This window comes from Vanessa cardui, chromosome 17, assembly GCF_905220365.1.
Source record: "Vanessa cardui chromosome 17, ilVanCard2.1, whole genome shotgun sequence".
Classification (NCBI taxonomy): Eukaryota; Metazoa; Arthropoda; class Insecta; order Lepidoptera; family Nymphalidae; genus Vanessa; species Vanessa cardui.
In genome coordinates this window covers 8,224,702-8,238,774 of record NC_061139.1, presented here as the reverse complement: position 1 = coordinate 8,238,774, position 14,073 = coordinate 8,224,702, and positions in this window count along the sequence as shown.

The window sequence follows — 14,073 nt, the reverse complement described above, 5'->3', positions numbered from 1 at the left end:
GTGGTCTGTCGTAGGTATCATGGTAACATGTTACCATCTCTAGAGCTGAGCCAATGAAGTTGGTGATATGGTTATTTCATTATTTCAAGGAAGGACTGCGTGTATTTTTATGAACAACATTCATCTCATGCTAGAAGAGGCACAACATTGTAGATGTATCAGAGAAAACTGTCAAGCTTAGACCTACCAAACCCCCAAAGCGTTGTGGAACATGTACAACAACAACAACAACAACAGCCTGTCAATTTCCCACGGCTGGGCTAAAGCCGCCTCTCCTTTTGAGGGGAAGGTTTGGAACATATTCCACCACGCTGTTCCAATGCAACCGCAATCATTGGTTAAGATGCACGCGTTCTAACTACTGAGCCATCTCGGAATATGAACAATATTTTTTTCTGTTCATTCTATGAAAACTTTATAACATTAAATAAATATTATATACCTCTTAACACTTATGACGTCATCTGCCTGGAACTTTTTTTACGAATATCGCGTTCGCTTAGCTTTGTTGTGTTAGTGTGTTCGATACTTAAAGATTCTCTATGACACCTACACATTATATGCTTATTAACCTGTTTTATTATATACAATATATCATTAGTAGATTACTCTATCTTGGAAATATATATATACAAATAAATAGAAGTGTCCATCAGTAAAGCTAAAAAGTGTTATTATATATACTCGTACATTACCTTACCTTACCGTACCTACCGTACCGTACCTTAATAAATAAATTCAATACTTATTTAATGAAACTATATTTATTTAGAAGGAAAATGTCGGGTCTATGAAATTAAGCACTAAGGTACAAACAATATCTTAACAATTTATAAAATCCAGTTAGCGTTTTTTCTTTGCAAAAAAAAAAGAAAAAAAAATACGCTGACATCATTGACGTCTATGGTTTATGTTTCGACGAAACAAACGTACCTACACAGATAATTAAAAAAATGCAATAGATGATTCATTTTGCCAAGCCTTGTTTGACGTTATTGTTAACGTCACATCTTATCTTTATATTAAATATCAATTAAATATTGCCTTATTCTACATTTAGTTATTATTTGTAATATTTATAAACTCGACAGTATTTTCTTCTAAATGCAATCTAAAGTCGCAAATAGGCAGTCTCTCTTTTCTAGTTAGCCGTGATATCTCTTAGGTAAAATTATGTCACATGGATTGTTAGATGGAAGATCTTAATATTGAAACTTTTTTTATATTAACAGACAAACAAAGTTCTTTAGATAATCTATCTATTTATTGACCTCGTCACTTTTATGAATATCTCATATTATTAAACGTTGCGTACATTTAAGTATTACGCAAGAATAATTTAGGTATTATGTAAAGATTCAGAACACAAAACATTTAGGTATAAATTTTTATCACCTTTTGATGTTGCCGTTTGTTTTATAAAGTTAAGTGACTCTTGACATATTTTATACAACAAATGATACGTACTAAAACCTTTTTTTTTTAATAATATCAAATCTCAATAAATTTATTTTAATACCGTACAAGAATAGATATTTAATCTATGAAGCCGAGACCGAGTGACAAGTATGTTTTTTGCTTACATAAATTATAATTGAAATGTCACCAAGAACGTTTTAAAGTCGTTTTTTGTTGTCTTATTTCCTTCCTTATCAATCTATAACCCCAGATGTTTCTATTTCCATTGGCTACATCAGAACGAGATGCCAAAAAATCAATTTACAGGTTATTTAATGAATGTATTATGCAGATTTCATCGATTTAGTTTTTCGAATATCGATAAATCTATAAAAGCGAGACAAATAAGTCATAACATTGGAAAACCTGGTAAGGACAAGGCCAAATTATTTATTTTTTGAATATCGATGCAGGAATCAACTCGTTGTGAAATAAAAAAAAAATCAGTTTTAGTGGCCGTGTTTTAGACCAGTTTGACGCTTTATTTCGCCGTTGCGAACACCTCGATCCTTACCCAAAAGCGTTATGGAAATGTTATTGGATTGCAATTTAAAAAAAAGAACATTGAAACGTTTTTATTCTGTTTAATACGCAAAGGTGTTCCGTACAAATTTTATATATCATGTCTCACCTTTTCAGGAATAAACACATTTTCTTCTTCGTTCTTTTTCTTCAATCTTGAAAAGTCTACTAAATTAAACTTTAAATGAAACGCTTTAACTTATAGTTTAGTACTACTATTATGAATTAACTGAGACAAAACTACTAATTATACCATCAACATTTATACTTCTGGACCGATAATCTGGAGAAAGTGGTGGGAGAAAACGGAGAACCAGACTTTAGCGCACTTTGACCTATATCTAGCAGTTAATTGAGATCGGCTGATAGTTATATATATGTACTAATTAAAATTTTAGCTTCCATTTTTGAAAATAAAAACGATATAAATTACCGAGCATTGGAATATATATTTATGTGGTCATTTATGTAGGTATGATATAAGTTTGGATCAAAAACGTCACCTTGTGGAACTCCAAAACCGGCATGTTACGTTGTACGTTGCAAAATTATTCAAAAATCAAATAAATTGATGTAATATTTATACACAATCTCCCGCAGAAAACCCTCAGAATTTTTATGACAAATCGAGACTAATTAGGCTCCTTCTTTCGACCGATACTTAATATACAATATTATTGATTTTTACAAATTTTATAATAATTTGTTTGCAATAACGAGCCCGGATGGTCATTGAGACGTAAACTTTAGGTGTTGTAAAACACATTTCATCGGTTTGTAATCCGATATTGTCACACCTACACGATTATTCAAATATTAAATAAAATATAAACTGATTATTTATTTTACTGTTTGTAATATTTTTTTTATATTTGTATAAAAAGTGTACTGATGATTATTATTTTCTTGAGTTACAAGATTTACTTTTAGTATGTTAAAATTGAAAAAGTCATCTAACTGGCATGTAGTTATTTCATTGTTACTATAATTGACCAAATAGACTAACTAACTAAGTAGTTACGTATCAGTTACACGTACTTAGTTAGTTAGTTTGAGTTTTTATCGGTATCGCTGAACATAATGTACATTGATAGCATAATATTCAATTTATTTTTTAAAGTGACAATAAAAAAATCATAAGGAAATTTGTTAAATATGAATTTTTGTCATATTAAACGTTTAAAGTCTAGTTAGTATATGATATTCAGTAAGTTACGTTAGAACTGAATTGGTTCAGTGTTTAAAATACAAGAACTTCGTTTTTTTTTATGGAATAGGTTGGCCGACGAACATATTAGCCACCTAATAGTAAGTGGTCACCATCACCCATAGACACTGACACTGTAAGAAATATTAACTATTCCATACATCGTCAATGCGCCACCAACCTTGGGAACTAAGATGTTATGTCCCTTGTGCCTGTAGTTACACTGGTTCACTCATTCTTCAAATCGGAACACAGCAATACTGAGTACTGTTGTTTGGCGGCAGAATAACTGACGAGTGGGTGGTACCTACGCAGACGGGCTTGCACAAAGCCCTACCACCAAGTAGTAGTAGTAAACTAACTCTTAGTTTACTTCTTACTATAGGTATAATTTGCAAGTTTAACCGATGAATTTTCAAAAGGTTTTAGATGTCTATCAATATGGCGCTTGGCGGTTCAGAAAAGCGTCGTAAGTAAGTTTTCCTACCGGCATTGAAGCCAAAGATTGAATAAGTTTCTAACAATACCTTAATAGTAGAGGATCTCTTAAGCAAATAGTGAAATTATTACAACTTTATTATCATATCTTAGCATTGTTGTTTCTTTTGATACAGTACCTAATGAAAATAAGCAGTTTAAAAAAGTACTTTACAAATAGAGAAATAAACAGCATAAGATACTTTGTTTTTCTGTCTGATTTATACGAAATAAAATAACCACTACGAGAACAGTAGACGTTTTTAGCACATTTGTATGTTATTGAAATTACAGACTCAAATCAGGAGACCAGATGATCAGAGAGTTTTCATTGTTTTTGTAATAACACTGACTAAATCTTTTTTCTTTTGATAAATGTACATGTATTGATCTAAGATCCGATCTATCCAATCCGTCTAAGATGATTTGTCTCTTGCGCCAAAAAAACCCTAATTAAGTAACTCTGACCAGGTTATTATAGAGATGTGCAATTGAGGTATAGCTTGTTTCTATTTCCACATTCGGCCTTACCCTTACTAAAATCATTTATGATGATCCAAAACGTGGCATGCGTAACTGATCTCATGGCATCCCTTAAAGATGAGCAGAACTGTTTTCAGTAGGTATTATGGAACTCGGTCAAGCCTATTTCACGTTACCTTCAATTAATTCTAGAAAATTTACCTTTAATATGTTGTGTATTATACGTCTACAATATTTATTATTTATTATTCTGACCAAGATTATAGACATAATTACCTAAATAATTAAATAGTTTAAAACTATATGATGCTGCTAAACAGCAAAACGGAATACTAAGCTTCTTTCATGAGCTATGAAATACGCGACATAAAGTATCTGATGATAGATGTTTTGCAATCTGTGCAGTCATCCCATATTAAGCATACATATAAAAATTAATAAAACTAGATGCAGGCAAATTTTTCATACGATAAACTAATATCGAAAGAGTTATAATAACAACTAGCTGCTTACATATTCCGATTTGCGAAACTATGTTGAAAAATAAACCACTCAAAACAGTTACTGCCATGTTTAATATTTACACTGGATTAACTTATTGTGTTATACAACATTTACTATTCTATTAGAGGCCAACAACGCCTATTTAAATATAGAGAAGTATCAGATTACATGTCACCCAGACATTACCTTCAAGCAACTTGCAAGTTCTACTGTAGTTTCAATTTCCTTTCTAGAATGTCTTGTAATACCAGCGAGGTTACACCATTGTATGCCGATTATAAATCTTGGTATACACTGATGTTATTATGGACAAAAATATTTGAAAAGGGCATTTTTTTATTTGAGTATATCTTCCCAAAAATGTTATTTTACGACAGTGATTACTGGTTCAGATTAAGACGGTACTCGTCTGCCTAAATAATGCCTACTAATTCTTGCTTTCCCAAATATTGGCTGTACGTAGGAGAAATAAATTCACACAAGACTCTGTGCGAATGGGTCAAATTTCGATGCCGTAGGGGTGTAGACTTGCACAGTTTCCAGTTATACGATAATAGAAGAATAGGGTAAGTGTATACGTATCTTATATACACTTACATGGAAAAATGAACGATAAAGAACTACAGATATTATACTTCAAATAAAGCTATATAGCAGTTTAATTGAAGTAAAATTTCATTGGAACATTCAAATTCATATTCAATATTTCTACTACAATAATGCTTGAATGAATTATTTATGTCTGATATCATTATCATTTTTGTCATGTAGACCGGTTCGATTTTCATGATTTCTGTACTAAATAATGTTACTTGATAATAAGGATGGTTGGACTTGGCTGTTAAAGATACATGTATGTACCTAATGTAAAGAGGATGTTCCCTAAGTATAACGACGATAAACGTTTGTTCCAACACACAGGAAGTCTTTATTTGTCGGCGACAAAGATACAAGACATTTACGAAACGAACCATTGGAATACATACAGAATCAATACTTTTTCTCGGAACACTGCGGAAAAACTATAGGGTGCCTTTATGACTTTACGTAAGTAAAAACCTCAATACACACTTGTGTTTCAAATGTGCAACGTGTCGGAGGAAATTGTGATCTATTATTTAGGCTTTAAGATTGTTTTTAGAATGGTATAGAGTGTTTTAATTTATATGATGTTTAAGATACGTCGTTGGCGGTAAGTTGGTGACACTTTGCAAATAAGTGTGCATGTAGATCGCCCCGTCGGCTTTCATTTGTCGATTGCGGGCGGTCCGTTCCAAATACATCAATATCTATAACAATCAAAGCAACATAACATAGATCGTTATCAGACAAAAAAATGCATTCATAATCATATTTACCTACTCGTGTTTCTATTTTACCAAATTGGTAACGGCGTTTTATCATTTTGAAATCGTTCTTAATGCATTTAACAAATTTTAATTTTATCGTTAATTAGTATATTTTTTTAAGTTAAGAGGCAAGGAAATTTAAAAGTGTATACATATATAGTAGCAATAAGTAAGTTGACAATATAATTAGGTACCTAATTTATATTGACATGGAATACAAAAATATCTAACCTTAAAATTAAACCTAAATGCCATAAAGGTATGCAAGACTTAACAATATACGATCATAACGGCGAGCATTGACGTTGCCGTCCGTCCTCAGTACATGACATGCACACTTATTTATACCCCTGTATATTGACGTCTGTAAAGCGAACCGCCTGTATAGTAGGTCGTACGATTGTACCGAGCATATAGCGACCATTCATCTCCGGTTGGTAGGTACTTGAAGAGTGATACTCTTACGATGGCAATAATTTCATATTCGAAATCTTGAGAAAAGAACCGATTTAATACATATGTTGATATAAATATAAATGCGCCCCGCGTCCCGTACCCCTCAAATGTTTAAGTTGATCCTGTCATTGCGTGGCTACAAGGGCTGACAGCTGAAAATCAGCAGAGGGATAAAAATCCCTCATAGCCTGAGCTGTCTCCTTTTGACTGCACACAAGTTTTATATTCATTATACTTTTTCTTTCTTTATTATTATATCTTTCTTTGTTTATGTTGTTTTTATATCCATTTTTTTTTTCTTTATATGTGTGTATGTCAATAAATGATGTTTTCTTTCTTTCTTTCTAAATATGTTTTATAGACTGCCTAATAGCCTGGTTGTTTACTTACTCACCTTTCAAACAAGAACACTACATTACTAAGTACCTATTGCTGGTACTAAAATATGACATGGGACCTCCCTAGACGGATTTGAACAAAGTCTTCAGCACCACAAAGATTGTTACCCATTTATATACTTATATATACGAAGTTCTGTGAAAAACGATATGGCTGGAAATAATATTACTTGTGAGTTGACGTGAGATAGTATGAAAGAAGAAGACAGCTCCGCTGACCCCAAATGAAATCGGGATAATGGCTAAGATACGTAAGAAGTTAACGTCTAATATCCCATCCCGCAGTCAAAGTAATCTTCCGTAAAAGAGCCGAATTTGAAATCTCACTTCTACCTATTAAAGGCAGAAACACTGTTTTCACGAAAAACAACTCGCTTTGGGAATACTTTCCCTATGGATTCAATTTCACGTTTTCGAAATTTAAGCCACAAGGAGAAACTTTTCCTATCGAATGGCTTGAATTCATCGCGTACAATGTTGTATAGTTATACATATGCAACGAACTTACAACAACAACAACAACATCAGCCTGTAAATTCCCACTGCTGGCCTAAAGGCCTCCTCTCTCTTTGAGGAGAAGGTTTGGAACACATTCCACCACGCTGTTCCAATGCGGGTTGGTGGAATTCACATGTGGCAGAATTTCTATGAAATTTGTCACATGTAGGTTTCCTCACGATGTTTTCCTGCACCGCTGAATGAATTATAAAGACAAATTAAGCACATGAAACAGCGGTGCTTGCCTGGGTTTGAACCCGCAATCATCGGTTAAGATGCACGCGTTAACCATTGGGCCATCTCGAGTCAACGAACTTAATCGTATGGATAATTGATGCTTGTCACAATTTCAATCAATGATCTACAATTAGGTATGACCTTTATTGTATAATTTTTCTTCCACGTTAATAGGAAACTGGTACCATATTATTAAATGGTAGTATATTGGTTTCATAATTGATAATAATACTTGGATGCATTGCTTATTAAAACCTAATTTTAATTAAAAAGATTCAGCAATCATCCAGGTAACTGCGCCTGCTATTACATACAAACTACAACTAAATGACAACCAGCGTTTTTTTTTCACGATGATTCTTTGTTGTACTACTTATAAAAGAAGTATATAGTGGGTACTGGAAGTCGTATAGTTAGAATTTATAATGTAGGCAATATTATATAACTAATGGGATTATTTCTATCATAAAACCTAAAAACCAAACATTGACAACGACACTCTGGACATAATGTATGATTTATTTACATACCTAAATTTAATTAAAACAAAAGAACAATAACGCTAACTGTTAATTCCTTAATACCATCACAAAAGAAGACTTTATTACATTGTAGGTAAGTTAATTAGTTTTGTAAACGCTGTATATAATAAAACGATACATATAGAATATGTATAGCTATACCAAAATGAGCTGCGTTCCAAGTTGATGTATAGATACCTCTGCAGTGAGTAAGTTAGTTCCCACGCCACGCCTGAGGCGACGAGCCGGGCTGAAACGTGTCCGACAGACCGACACTGAAACTAAACGAGCTATAAACCAAAATAAGTAACTAGGTATTCACGCTTGACTTAGATCAGCAGATCTTTCTACTACATTTATAAATGAAAATATTTTTGGGTCACAAGAAAATAAAATTTCGTATATGCAAGGTTTGAAAAGCAATTCTGACGTGAGAAGGGTGATGAAGATTAGGTATTGATTATACTATACGGTCTAAACTTACATATATATGTATATTATCATTAATAGATGTAAAGCTAATGCAAATATTGATATTGAAGGCATATTGCACAATAGAAGATTACAGATGATAAAAATGCTTGGTGTTAATACCTACTTGTTGACTCCCAGGCAGGATATATTACATACCCATATAATTGTTTTTAACATTCGTATTTTTAAATTTTGAAAAAGAGTAATAACTGATTTTCTTACCGGTTATTCTCGGTGCAATCTACATTCCGAACCGGTGGAAGCTTCATATTGTAGTTAAATGCTTGTAGATGCCTACTTGAGTTGAATTAAATGTATCATTACTGTACAATATCATTATTGTTAATTATTGTTTTCAAGGCAGGTTGTATAAAAATATAATATAAAAACCATTCGTAACAAATCACCTCGCCGAACCAATGTAAGATTTGTATAAAAATCAATTCGTTAGTTTTTGAACTTATCATTATTTCATACACAGAAATAGATGACTTTATTCCGAATACAAATAAATTTGAGCTTCGCTGCTGTGTGCCTGTTCTTATTACGTTAAAATAACATTCGACGTCATCATCAATATTTTGTGTTCGAATTGTTTTATAGATGTAATTCGAAACAGTTGCGTAAAATTTTATACTACCTCACAACACACAACAACAGCCTGTAAATTCCCACTGCTGGGCTAAAGGCCTCCTCTCCCTTTGAGGAGAAGGTTTGGAACATATTCCACCTCGCTGTACCAATGCGGGTTGGTGGAATACACATGTGGCAGAATTTCTATGAAATTTGTCACATGCAGGTTTCCTCACGATGTTTTCCTTCACCGCAGAGCACGAGATGAATTATAAAGACAAATTAAGCACATGAAACAGCGGTGCTTGCCTGGGTTTGAACCCGCAATCATCGGTTAAGATGCACGCGTTCTAACCACTGGGCCATCTCAGCTCATTTTATACTAGGTATAAAATGAGCTAGGTATATTTTTAGGTGTCTCAATTTAGAAACTTTGTAATAAATAAAATTGGGCACTAATATTAGGTACACAAAACGACGCGGTAGTACCTATTCTATTATCGAAAATATATAAAAATCGCGAATCATACAGTTTTTATGATTTACGATTAATTAAAAACTTTATATCATTTTTAAATGATAAAGTTATAAATTGATCATTTAAATTAATAATAGTTGTATAAACATTTATTGATTTTGTCGATTTTTATTCAAAAGAATATCTTTATACTTTTTGCATTACATTGTGTTAGAAATTAATAAAAAGAAAGTCCAAACGTCAGAATCGAACCGACTTCAACTTAGTTAATAAATAAATGATTTAGTTTTAAATATATAAGTATAATATGTTATTAATTGTTATTTAAATATATAAGTATAATATATAAGTATAATGAGTTAGTATGTTTAAGTAATGCAAAATATAAACAAATTATATGATAAAATCTTGTACTTATAAGTCCGGTTGCATCTAAACAATAAAACAACTGTGCAAATAAAGATATACACAGAGGCACTTCGTTTTATAAGAACTCTGCAGGATATCTCACGTTTCAGATTTTATGGCTGCCTAGACTAGATCCTGTATTAACATTGTCATTGAATTCTAGTCCATATTCCCACTGCAATTAATAGCACATTCGCATAATAATTTACGTAATGTAGATATATAAATAATGTTCAAAGTGATCAGCGTTTTGTCATCTGCAGTTTGGAGATCAGCTTCTGATAGATTATATCGTATAGAAATTATCTTTTAAGATTATATAATGATAGAAATTATTACTTTATAAGTTTGTACGTTAAATTAAACGTTGTGTGTTAAATAAAAGCGCTGAGTTGGTTTCGCGTCAAGTATCTAGACTTATTCGAAATCCTACTAATATTGTAAATGCTAACGTTTGTGAGGATGAATGTATGTTTGTTACTTTTTCACGAAAAAACTACTAAACGGATTTGGATTAAATTTTACAATAATATAGGTTATATAGGTATACATCAGAATAACACAAAGGCTAAAATTTATAATTATTTTATGTAATTTCTTTATAATATTACCTACTATACATATCAAGTGCCCATGCGAAGCCAGGGCGGGTCGCTATTCAAAAATAAATGTATGCGTATTTTCACAAACCAATTTCCGAACAGATCTTAATTCATACCTTAACGAGTTTATTCATTCATAACTCTGTCATTAGTATCGAGCCAATAGCACGCGATTCGAACTTAACGCAAGTAGTTCGAAATGTTTCTACTTATCAAATTCGGACGAGCCATTTTTATATTTATCACCACACAGTATAGCCTAAAATGGTTTGAATCGTTTCGACACTACATACCTATTACGACAAGTTACTCGGATATGGAAAAGCGAGCTTGTCAGCGTTGCTTCTAATTATCGCCGCATCTTTATCGCCAAGGTTTTTGCGGTTCCATTTACCAATTATGGTCTTTACTCCCTCTGAATACGCATTAGAAACTGTTTTCTCATTAGATTATTTTGTTTGTCCGTCTATACAAATATTCGTCACGGTCACAGGCGGGCGGATGTAAAAAAATGAATCGACGGCCGCCTTGTGCGGCCTAATTAAGATATGTAAGCGATACCACTGGCTCACCGTTGTTAGACGCACTATTGTCCCGGCAACACATTGTGTTCAATATATAATGTAAACGATCGAAGATACCACTCTTATTTAGTATATGTGTTGTCGTACACATGGTAAATACCTTTATCTACCTACATATCTTAAAGACCAATACAACTAAATATAAGTCTACAGTAATACATGGATTTATCTCGAAGTATCTATAAATATCGATCGCCTTGCTGTTTCTTTTGATTTTGAATATTTGTAAATAACTACTAACCACCCACAACAGACCTACTGAGTTTCTTTTACCGGTTTTTCTCAGGTCAGGGTATTTTCCCAACCGGTGGTACTGTTTAATTTGACAATCAATAAGTAAGTGTAATGCTTCTATGTTGAATACAGGAATTTATTTATTTAATTGGAGAACATACAGCCGTTGATAAACAAAATACCAAATACCTAATAACTATTAGGCCAATAACAGTTCTCACATTTAATTTGATTTATCTGCGATTACGTAAATTAAAGTAAAAGAATAAGTTTATGGAAATGTTATAAGTACCTACATATAATTATTTTCTTTAATGTAATTGTTTTATGTCATAAATAAAAAGTAATAATCGTCGTTTCTGGAATTTTATATATTTTGGTCAACATAAGTTACTTAGAAAATATAATATAATAGGTAGGTACTTGAAATTAATATTGATAATTATAAACTACGGAAAAAACTGTTTCTTCTTAATGCTTACATATTATGTAGCTAGAAGATCAGCAACTCACCGATTTGTTTGAATTGTTTTAATTCTAGATATGAACAAATGAACTTAAAAGAAAAACAAAAATATAGATTGATCGCCTCCTTTTTCTTTGTTATTTATAAATCTTGCTGCGTTTGTTTCGCTGTTTCTTCTCAGGTCAGGATTTCTTTTCCAAACCAATGGTAGTTTTTGCTATCAATACATAACTCCAAAAAATTATATAAATATATAAAAAATCATTAGATAATATAAATTATTCTTTTGATTTGTAGCAATGTAAGTACCTAACTATATAAAGGCCTTAAAAGTTACTAAGATACATCATCATCATCCTTCTGCTCTTATCCTAATTTTATTTGGGGTCGGCGCAGCATGTCTTCTCCTTCCATTCTTCTCTATCAGACGTCATCTCACTTTTACACAATCCATCCATCGTTTCCTTGGTCGTCCTCTACCTCTATATCCATCCACATCCATGCTCAAGACCTTCCTCACAATATGTTCCTCATTCCTCCGCATTACATGATACAATTGGGCACAAATAAAATTTTTATACACCATTGTATATTGTAGGTATAGCAGAATAATTATTGACATACCTATATCTATATCTTATCATTTTGCTCAACACCTTATCATTGTAATGCATTTTTAATTAAGTATATTTCAATTATATACTTTTTAAACGACACATACAGTACAATAATATATGACAGATATATTTATTGAACTTACGCAGTTCAAATGTTTGGGATGTTTTTTTCTAAAATATTTTTTATTTTAGTTACTCTTCCCACTATATACTTTACATAAATAAATAATTTAATGTTTATTTATAAATTCTCATATATTATTATAAACACCTCATAAACGACAAAAACTGAACATTCGATTTCATCGTGTTACAGTTTTTTTGTTTTTATTTAAAATAAAATATTCCTCAAAGTAACCAATACAAAACCTAACCCACACAAAATGCCCCGATACCTACCACAGAAGTGTTTGGTAAAAAAAAGTGTGATTAAAATGCATTTGTGAGTGGATATATGGTGAGGTAAATACGAATAAATATTCGGGTTTTCTTTAATTGAATGTGTCGAAGCCGTCGAGCGTGGGATGGCGATACGAATTATAGGCTATTGTGATTTGGATATGGGTGGGCAGTTTTAAGTATTGCAAATAATTCTATATTAAACACCTATCGATTGTTTCTTGTCGAAATTTATGTTAAAGATAACTAGCTACTTAATAAATTAAACCACGTAGAATTACAAGTTATATTATATTTCGTACTCATAGAATAAATATTTGTCAAAGATACTTACTAAGTATTTTAATTTCGGTTTAAAATATTTATTAAAAGAATAAGTAGTCCAAAAGTTATATTTTCATTTGTTATTTCTATATTTAAATGTCAATGGGCTTAAAACATTAAGAGAGTATGTAATGCCAGTAATGTTTATTTAAAAATAGTATTTAATTTGCATTATGTAATATTTTAATTTTAAATAAAATGTACCTATCATATGTAACTAAGTAAAAACAACATTAAATTTCGAATAAGAATACCAATAGAACACCTATTATGTACTTTTAAGAGATTTTCTGAAAGAAAAATTACGTTGTTTTATCGTATGTAGCGGAAACAGGCGACCTGAATTTACGAATAGGCATTAATTAAAGCATGAAGATATTCATGATAGAGACTAGGCGTGTGCCGGTCTCCGTAAACATCGCATTTGCATCCAAAGCCCGCCGCAGAATTCAACTCAATCGATCGCTAAAAAATCCATCGCATTAAGCTCGCCGCGTGTCTATATGTCTTCTGGACCGAAAACAACAACCCATCCGCCCACGCTTTCTCACGGAAAATGATACTTATAACCATACGCATAAAACCGAGCCCATACAACGAAGCATAATCGCATAAGCTGTTGTAAGCAAAGGAGATTCAACTACAATAATACGTGCACTGGGCCGGCGCGCGCGCAGTCTGATCTGACCACTACTGTGCATTTCCCACGGGCTACGTATTGTTCCGTCTCGCTCACACTGTATAGCGCCGTCCTCGTTCCCCCTGATGGACTGCCGCTCTTTCGTTAAACGAAGCACACCCACA